A 9,667-nucleotide genomic window follows, 5' to 3' on the forward strand; every position below is an offset into this window, starting at 1 on the left:
TTGTGCCTCCAGCATTATCAGGAGTCAAAGAAAATCATATGTGATGGCATCAGCATTTAGGGCAGGAAACACAGAAGAGTTTTCAGGAATCTGGAATGGGAAGGTTGGTGTTTGGTATTTAGATAATGAGGCTACCAATTTCAAGATAAGCTCTCATGGGTTGCTAAAGGCCTCTAATTAATTCCAACTCTCCTCTTTTTCTCAGCAGTCTATTTTCCCATCTGCTCCTTCACCCAAACACGGTGCAGTCCCCATTGCTTAGGAGCCCTGATGGGGAGGCTGGGGGAGGGAAGTCAGTCCCCTTACGCAAGTCCTGCTGACAGGGACAGCATCCAAACTGAGCAGCACAGGGGAGCTCGTTCTAAGTAAGTGTTTGAAACAACTATTTCCGGCTTTGTGTATAAATGAGTTATACATTACTGAGCAAAGTCATGCTCAGCCATGATCTTGGATTCACAGCTGCAGAGAATAAGACTGACCACAGCCAACATTAGCAAGGAAGCAGAAGACTCACACCTGCTTAGGGCACGATCAGCAGGATGGGCTGATGCTGGGGTTTTCAGCTCTGCCTGCAGGAGTTCCCACCAGTCAGATGGATAAATAGGATCTGATAGTCCAAACAGCACGTCTGTCCCTCCTCTGAATTGCTCAGTTGTAAGTACTTGGCAGCAAAAGGGTTAACTTGGAGAGAGTCCCTCAATACCTATGTGATGGATATATCAAGTGACCCCCCCTGGTCAAACATGCTCAGTCAGGCATTCAGCGTATGGAAGCCTCTGCTTCTCCAATTGTTTCTGGAGAAGGCTTTGTGCAACAACAACTGCAGACTTCTGCTCCTCTCTTCTTCTGGTATCATCCTTTGAACTGGATGTAGTCATATATAGGCATGTACCTGAGGCTGGAAAGAAACTGCTGTGATATAAAAATCTCATAAGGAGAGTAAGCCAATAAAAACAGAAGCATTTCTTGTCTCCAGGGAAAATTTAGAAGATTCACACAGACATTCCCATAGAAAACTGATTTCACAGCATGAAACTAACAGGTATAAAGTTTGCCAAAATAGCAGAATAAAGAAATAAAAAGTAGTTGTATTTTGGGTGAAGTCCCAGGCTTCAAATTCAGTATCAGAGAGAGTTATTAGACATGAAGGAAAGTTTCCCAGTTAAGAGTGTTGTATAAAACTTGTAGAAATAAAAGCATGTAAATAGAAACTTTTATAATAAAAATTTAAAATAAAAAGCACTAAATATATTTAAAAGAGGTGCCCAAGCAGCGTGAAAAGGTGCTTTAATAAAGCTGTATTACTGATTCTGATGGACCTAGGATCATGTAGACTCTGAATTTAATCTACTCTGAATTGCACTACACAAAGATGCTGGTTAAAGACAATGTAGCAGAGAGAGATAAGTACATTTAAAATTAAAAAAAATAATCATAATAAAGCAGGGGAGGAATGAGACAGGAAAAATGGCTTATTACGAAAGAAACACTGATCAGGGAAGCTGAAGATCATCAAATCACCAAGAGAATAAATTATAAATGTTTTAAGATAATGCAGATGAAATAGTCCAGATTTCTAATCCTGGGCCAGATGTTTTTTTGTTTGGAGTATTCCCAAGAGATGATTCTCCTTACCCTAGCATTTCTTTCTAGATCCTGCTACAAATTCAGCATCTGTTTCATTTTTCAAGCCTGTCATGTGAAAATATCTAGCCACAGCTCTCCACCAGAATTCTTTCTGCAGCTCAGACCTCACTCTGCTCACATTATCTTCTTCCAATCTGCTGTGAGATCTTTTGATTAATTTTCTTTTCCCATTGCAGCTGAAACTAATGTTACCAATTAGGTTACTGAATGGATAAATTGCATGTGTAGTGTTTGTCTGGAGAAAAGGAAATGCTGGTCTGGTCGAGGACAGGTCTGGTATAAAGACATACTTGTTCCAATTGTTTTCCCTAGTTCTAATACTGTCCTCCAATTTCTCATGCAAGTTTTCTATTTATCATTATTTCTATGTATTTCAATTGCATCCAAGTCAACAAACTCAGGATTAAATTCGCCATGCAGTTGAGTTCATACACACGAAAAATACAAAGACTTCCGCAGGTGGAAAAATGTCAATGCCATCACCAGAATAAGTTCTAAAATAAGCAAGTTGTTTTGATGAGTGTGGTCCCAGATTTGCACTTCATGCTGCCACAACATGCTAGTAACAATTGCACAACATCTAAGATACTCTGTGGAGGTTGTGAAAGGTAGCATGTTGTGTTACTCGCTGAAGCTGAATGTTAAATTTCTAGAGTGGGGAAAAAAAGCTAAAGAAGCAGGGTTTGAGTTTTCATTGTTTGCTTGTTTCAAAGGTTGTTTTCCCAATCAATGAGTCTATGAAAGAAAAAGATGTTATAAACAAAAGGCATTATATTACAGCTGTGGTTCAGGAGATGTTCTCAGCTTTCACACCATGTAATATAAACACATTACATATTGTAATTCTCTCCAAAGGGGTGATTATTACATATGAAATGCTTTGGAGGTTGCCTTTGACTGCTTAGTATTTTCCATTAACACATATAGTGTGTGCACTTATGTATCTTTGCTATCAGCTGAAGCCTTCCTCAAGGGGAGCTGGTTAAAAGGTGGCTTTGTGAAGAACAGCCATCTTCTGCTACAGAAGATCATTACAGCAGGCTTGTCCTTTGGAAACAAATTCCAACAGCTATCTCAAGAAGCAGAACATTAAACACTATCAGCCATGGATACATTCTTATTAGTTCAAAGTTCCTAATTATGCCCTTTGTATTCAACCATGCATGTGAAAAAGAATTGCAGGGGTTTTTGCTATTTTCATATCACATGAGCATTGCTAAAAATAATGCTCGGCGACTATATACCATGGAGTCTCTCATAAGCAGTACTGAAAATGGATTCATATTTAATAAAAAAAAAAAAATGCTTATTGGCATCCAAGACTGCAAGAGCCCAACCTTCTCAAATGAAGCTGCCTAAACAGCATAATCTACACACGTAGCTGAGTTTAGTATGTTCTGTCTGTTGTTTTCATTAGGAACCAGAAAAGCAAACACTGACAATACTGACAATATAAAAGTGTCACCAGAGAAACCTCATCTCACTTGTAAACTTTCCTTTGTTAATAAACTGGTGGCACTTTTTTCACCTGACAGCTGAGAAACTTCTCTTTCAAATTAAGTTCTACAGTCTTACAAAACAGATAAAATATATTAAAATGGTGGGGTTTAATAGTTACTGTATTCAGGATGCTGGAATTTTTCTTTATTATGTTAAAACCATAGTAATTCTAAAAGGAAAATAAATCTATTCTGGAAAATACAACTACTACTGAGTTTTATTAGCTTGAATAAGACCCACTGAAGCATATCATGGAGGCTACACAAGTATAATATGGAAGATTTTAGCAAGGTTGAATAGTATAGGGAGGATGGGAAAGTCAGTCTTGTCTCATTCATAATGCCACGAGGTGAAAAGCAAGCATGATAAAATCAATGCACAATTCCATATTCATAACTATGAACGAGATCAGGCTCTAGCACCAGCAGTTACAAAGAACAGGTAATGGGATCCAAAGCCATTCCTGATTCAAATACAGTCAAAAGTCTTAACAGAAGTCAGCTTCCCCTTGACAACTGTTCAGCAGACTGTGGGAACTGAGAGCACAGTGTTCTTACTCCAGTTGCCACTGAACAGCTGCCTGGCTTGGAAAAAAAGCAGCATCACACACTGTCAGTGAGACAAATCAGCAGACTCAGCAGTTCCATCCTTATTTTGCAGTGGCCAAAGCCATGTGGCTGCAGTAAGCCTCACAACAGCCCTGAAATAACAAGCCCTCCTAAAGTTCCAGCATCAGCCTTAGCTCAGGCCCACAGTGGTACAGTCCCATAATTTTTGGTTGGCTTTAAGAGCAATTGTGGTTGCTTGTGTCTGCCTGTAACACCCTTTGTGGGTGTATATGGTGCCTGGGCCATGCTTGCCCTTTATCACCTTCCATCAAGAAATCAGTGAAGGAAGTAGAGCCTTTTGCTCATTAAACCTTCTGCTAAATGGGCATCCACAAATCCTCGACTAAATAAATTAAATAACTAAATAATTAGATCTGTCTCCTGCTAAATCTTGAAGTTACCAAACTGAGCCTTTAGTAAATCCAAAGCAGGCCTTTTACTAATAACTGCTTACCACTGGAGAAACACAAACCCAAGAGCAAGACAAGAGACAGAAGGAAAATGACTCAAGCTTGCAGCTCCTCAGTGTTCTGGGCACGCAGAGGTATCGCTTCAGTGGCACCCAAGATCCCACCCACGGTCAGCACGTATTGCTGAGCCTGAGCTTGGATGTCTGAGTTGCTGTTACATTCACCAGCTGCAGGTTTGCCAGGCTACAGCTTTCCTCAGCCTGTATCTTCAACTCACAAGTTATGTGATCATTCACACCACCTCTATAAATTGCCACCAGCACAGAATACCTGTGCTCAACATGCACATCACCCAGCTGAAAACAATCACCCACACTCTAAAGATGCAGGAGACTTAGGATCACCTGCTTTCAAAGGAAAGATTGGATTTTTTTCTCAGAACTGAAGCAAGCTGAATTCAATCCTATTCACCAAGCCAAAAAAGACCCTTGCACAAGCCTGCACAAATGCAAAAGAGACCGAGACTTTCCCCTCTTAAAATACCATCAAACTCTATAGCACCACCAGAATTCATACCTGGCTCTGTGTGTGTCCTGGACAATTAGAGTGAGATTTGTTCTCAGTCCTACACTTACTATTCTATTTTAGGAACTAAAAGGCTTATCTCTTCTTCCTTGTCTCATCCGTGGCTTTATGCAGCCCGTGGCTGGTTTCCATGGTAACCATAAAGCCAGGTGGAACGTACAGATGCCACGTGGAGCTGCACTTCCAGCAGCAGGCAGCAAGAGGTCAAGGTGAAAGGACTTCACAGGTACATATTTCTCAAAGCTTTTAGAAATTAGATCAGCATGTCAGGGGTGAAGGGAAAAGAGAGAGTCCAAAGCTAAGCAAAAAGTGATTACAAGAGGAAAAAGAACACAAAAAAAATTGGAAACTAAGACCACAAAAGTGAAAAACTAATTGGAGTATAAGGTAGAAAGCTGTGACCCATCTCTAGAAGCAACATCTGCATCAGCAAAACCCAGTATTTCTTCTTTGTCCTGCAAAGACATGTACATAACTGAAATAGGACTTGCACAATTGGGGCTTTGTTAGGTTCTTCCCCTCCACTTAGTGTCAGACACATTTGTATTTTTTAAAAAGCACTAGTTATTATACAGAGAGGCTTTTACAAAAATCCCACTGCTAATCCCCTTTGGGATATTTGATAGCATGCCAGCTGTATTGTGAACTCAGAGGCAAGCAATGTAGGCATTTTACAGTGCAGGCTCTATAGGCTCTACAGCTGCATTCCATAACTCCCCCCTCTTTCCCCCCTAATACACGAACAGCACTTTAGGAGACTCCTTTTCATGTGCATGAGCCCCACCTCCACCTCATTTGTAAATGAGCTTCTCATTCCCATTTGTGAATGTATAGCACCGTTTGGTAATTCAGCCCTTAACTACAGGCAAAAGTCACATTAGACATTACTTTTCTGAAAAAGCAACAGGAAAGAAACAGCAAGTCAGCACAACTTGCCTGATCCCTGTGGATGAGGGCTTGTGAGGCTCAAAAAATCTTTCAGTGTGTTCCAGCTAGCAGTCACATGCACATCTAATGGCAAAAGAGTCTGGAAGAAAAGTGGAAACAGAATAAGGGTGAATCCAGTGGAATGGCAAAAGGCTGACATTGTCCTTCTGAGCTCCTAGGTTTTGCCCTGCCCACATTTATTTACTTCCATCCCTTTCCTTCCTCTGGAAAATAACATTAAATCCTCCTTTTGTCTTTCAATTTAAGTCAGATCTCCCCCAAGCAAATCTCACTTCAATATTAATAAATACAGAAATAAAACTGTTAATGCACTGTGGATATGACAGAACACTTGCCAAATAATATACACTGATATTCCACTAATATATGTACAAAAAATACGTGGAAAGGCAGACACACCATCATAACACTTCCAGAAATGTAAATTCTTCAGGGAATGAAAGACCCTTAGCTAAGGTCTACATATGCTGCTAAAATACCTGCTTTGTAAACAAGGATAAAGGCACAGAATTTAAGATACAGCCTACACGCCTGAAGGTTACTGATGAGTGGGAAAGGAATATTTATTTTGTTTTAAACACTTATAAAGGCAGTTCAAGTGTCAAATTGGAGTAGTGACTGATAAGTCCAATCTGCACTTATAGAAGTAAAGATTGTTCCCAAAATGCTAAACAACACTGCACACTTCTACTGTTATGCTTGGAAAAATATAATGTGTAAATGTTTCCCCTGACATGAGATCAAACTTTTACAAATATTTTCTGAATTATTGATATTTTTCGCAAAATAAAAGCATTTTGCCAGGCGGCTGACTTCATATGATAAAAGCTTTTCTGGATACTTTCGATTTTGACCTCAAATCATACTCTCAGCTGTTGGATTTGTTTCAGTTATTTAGTTTTCAGCAAAATGTATGGATTTCTCAGACATCTTCAGAAACATACTCAACTTAGTTCCACTTCATATTTTATAAATAAAAAAACCAAACCTACAAAACCTTTTCAAATTCAAGCATAAAAAGAAAGCAATTTTAAACTTGGGAAGGAGATGAGTGTCCCAGTGATTAAATATGCCTTGATGTTCAGTTCTTCTCTACTTCTTGTTTACTTTTTCTGATTTTTGGTTACCTTCTGTGCCTAACTTACCATGGACAACAGCTGCAACTAGCCTGTCCAGGAGTCTGTTTTCTTCTCAAACTGTTTCCATTCCTCCCACATAAGCATTCATGACAGAGGATCCCAGGCAAAGACTTTTGAGTTTTTAGCCATCTTATTCAATAATGTAATCTGTCTCTTCCATTTAGCTTTTAGGAAGGACGTCCATGCACTTGAATTCATCTTGAATGAAGCCCACAATTGCTTCCTGGTGCCTGCTCCCACATAATGCAGTTTCATCCCAGCTTTGCAATTCTAGCTCACAACTAGCTCAGTTAGCGAAGTAGATACGGCTTAGATTCACTGGGCCTTCTGCAAGGCCTCTGGAAATGGAAAGGTTAGTGTATGAACCATGCATATTGTGTCTCAATTCATCAGATGTTACTTACTGCTTGCCCTAAAGCCCCAGAAGCTGACAGGCATCCTATCAGCACTGTACAAGGTCTGTGTTAATGATCTCAACTCAGAACTTGCATGGGCAGTTTTAGCTGCTGAATTTCCCTCAAGTACCCAAAGGCTATTTTGGCTTTGACATTACACACAATGAATCAGGGAGTCCTCATACTCTGTAACACCTTCAAACTTCCTCCCCCACATGGCTCCTTCCTTCTCCAAACCACCAGAACAGACCAAGCTTCCAGCACCTCCTTGTGCAAGCTAACGCTACCATCTCATCAGAGAACTGAAAGCAGTCTTCAGCCTGCTCCCAAAAGGAAACTGAACTCTAGGGAAGGTGTTTTGCTGGGCTGGCATGCATTCAGCAGAACAATTATGGAATGAAAGCTCATATGTCTCTCTTTCAAGCTAATTTCTTACCATATGCCTAAGTGGCACGTTCCTTGGGGCTCTATGCTGTATCAAAGGCTTTACATATCAGGTGCAGTGCAGTGCAAAAGCCTGCAGTCACCTTAGATCCATCACTGCAACCAAGATAATCAGGTCTTTATAAAAATCTGATTAATAGGGAAGTCATATTCATGCATCTCAGCGGCCTGGTGAGAGACCAGAGGTAACCTGGGCAAGGTTTCAAGCTTTGGCTCTTGGCCAAATCCGCAACATTCTTTGGTCTCTACGTTTCAACACTCAATACCTGAATTAGCTAGGGCTTTTTTTTGTTTGCAAAGTTACACTATTGCTTTGCTACTCTCAGAAGCTGAGAGCAGAAGGCGTAAGAGATTATAGTCTGGCACACTGTTGACAGTTGAGCATGTCATCAATAGAAATAGCAGTTAACATATTCCCATCCTTTGATTTCTCTGCTGACTTGAGGAAAGAGCTAGAATGGCTAATATTTTAATCTTTTTTTTTACCTACTTAGAATCCAATATTTGTAAATCAGAATCCCAAGTGCAATGAAGAATTCAAACAACAGAACATCCTAGGTACTGTTACAATATTTTTGACTCCTTATGGCGGAACTTCTAACTATTTTGTAAAACAGCCCTCTAGCCCAGGTATTAGAGCGCACTAGCTTTCAGACTCTCTCAAGCAAGGCCATATCACATCAGTATTCGCACAGACAAAACATTCTTCTTTAGTACGCTCACTAGCAGTTGCTTTGTCTTATGCTGGGGCTTTTTATCTTGAGCCTTAAATTCCAATGAACAAGAAACTGGCATGCTACCAATTTACTCTAGAATGCCTCATGGGGTTTTGGCTAGGTAAGGAACAAATATCATCTCATACCTCTAACAGTCCAAATGAAATTTCTTTTTTCTTTCTTTCCAGTTCTCAAGTGTCTCTTGGCCAACTGAGATGGATGAGTAGTTCTAAGGCGCTGATTACAGACTTGTCTGAGCTTTGGATGATGAGATTTCTTTTCCTGCAAGTAAACTCTGCAGCATCCTCAGAGGTGGGTTACTTAAGCTGTCTACCCAAATTCCTCTTTTCGTCCATCATAGTAAAATAATCATCACAAGGAGTTCTCTCTACAAAGATAATGTTATTTAAACTGAGGCAATCCAATTTCTTGGCTCTGCCTTCTGCACATAGGATATTTTCCCAGACTGCTCTTATTTTACACCCTTGCTTACCTAAGCCCTTTGGATGTTCAGCACATGTTATGCAGAAAGCAGTGCTAAAACTTTTTCTTTGTTTGCAAGCTAATTATTTAGGTCCTGCACTACTTACAGCATCTTATCTCAGCATTTTCCAAGTTGATCAGCAGCTTCCATGTCTCCTTTATTTCCTGGAAAACTTTCTGGGTCATGACAGCCAGGTCACTGAGCACCTCATCAATCTGTCTTGCTCTTACAGACAGAGAGCTCTGTGATTTGGCTTCCACATCCACTCAGACACTTTAAATTGTGGGCTCAACAGAGTTTTTATCTCCCCTGACAAAACATTGGAGGTCTCCCAGAAGAGACTGGGAAAGAATATTATTAATTCATTTTTCAAAATCTCTAATTTTCTGTCTCATTTCTTAGACTTCTTATAGCTTTTTTTTTTTTTTTTTTTTTGCGCCTTTCAGTCCTCTCAGCATCTCTGTAGCAGTTCTGTTTGGGCTTACTGGGAATATCACCTCAGTATCCTTCTTCCTGGAAGCTCTCTTACTCTGACACCAGCACACCAAAATTTAGCCTTCATCTAATGGAGAAAATCATAGGGTGTCTGTGTAGGTTGAGTGCCTCAGGTAGCACTTTCATTGTTTCATATGTTATGGCCTTTAGACGTTACTGAAGAACAGGGATGGGGTTAGCAAGGTCCACTATTGCCCAAGTGGACATCTACCTGTCCAAATACCTGCCTCCTGCCTGTCACTAACATAGTACCTGAGCAGCAGGCTGGCTGTGGAGGGCATCGGCACACAAAGCCA

Source organism: Corvus kubaryi, unplaced genomic scaffold (assembly GCF_017639235.1).
Source record: "Corvus kubaryi isolate FWS band 111438036 unplaced genomic scaffold, C.kubaryi_AGA036_p1.0 71, whole genome shotgun sequence".
NCBI classification, from domain to species: Eukaryota; Metazoa; Chordata; class Aves; order Passeriformes; family Corvidae; genus Corvus; species Corvus kubaryi.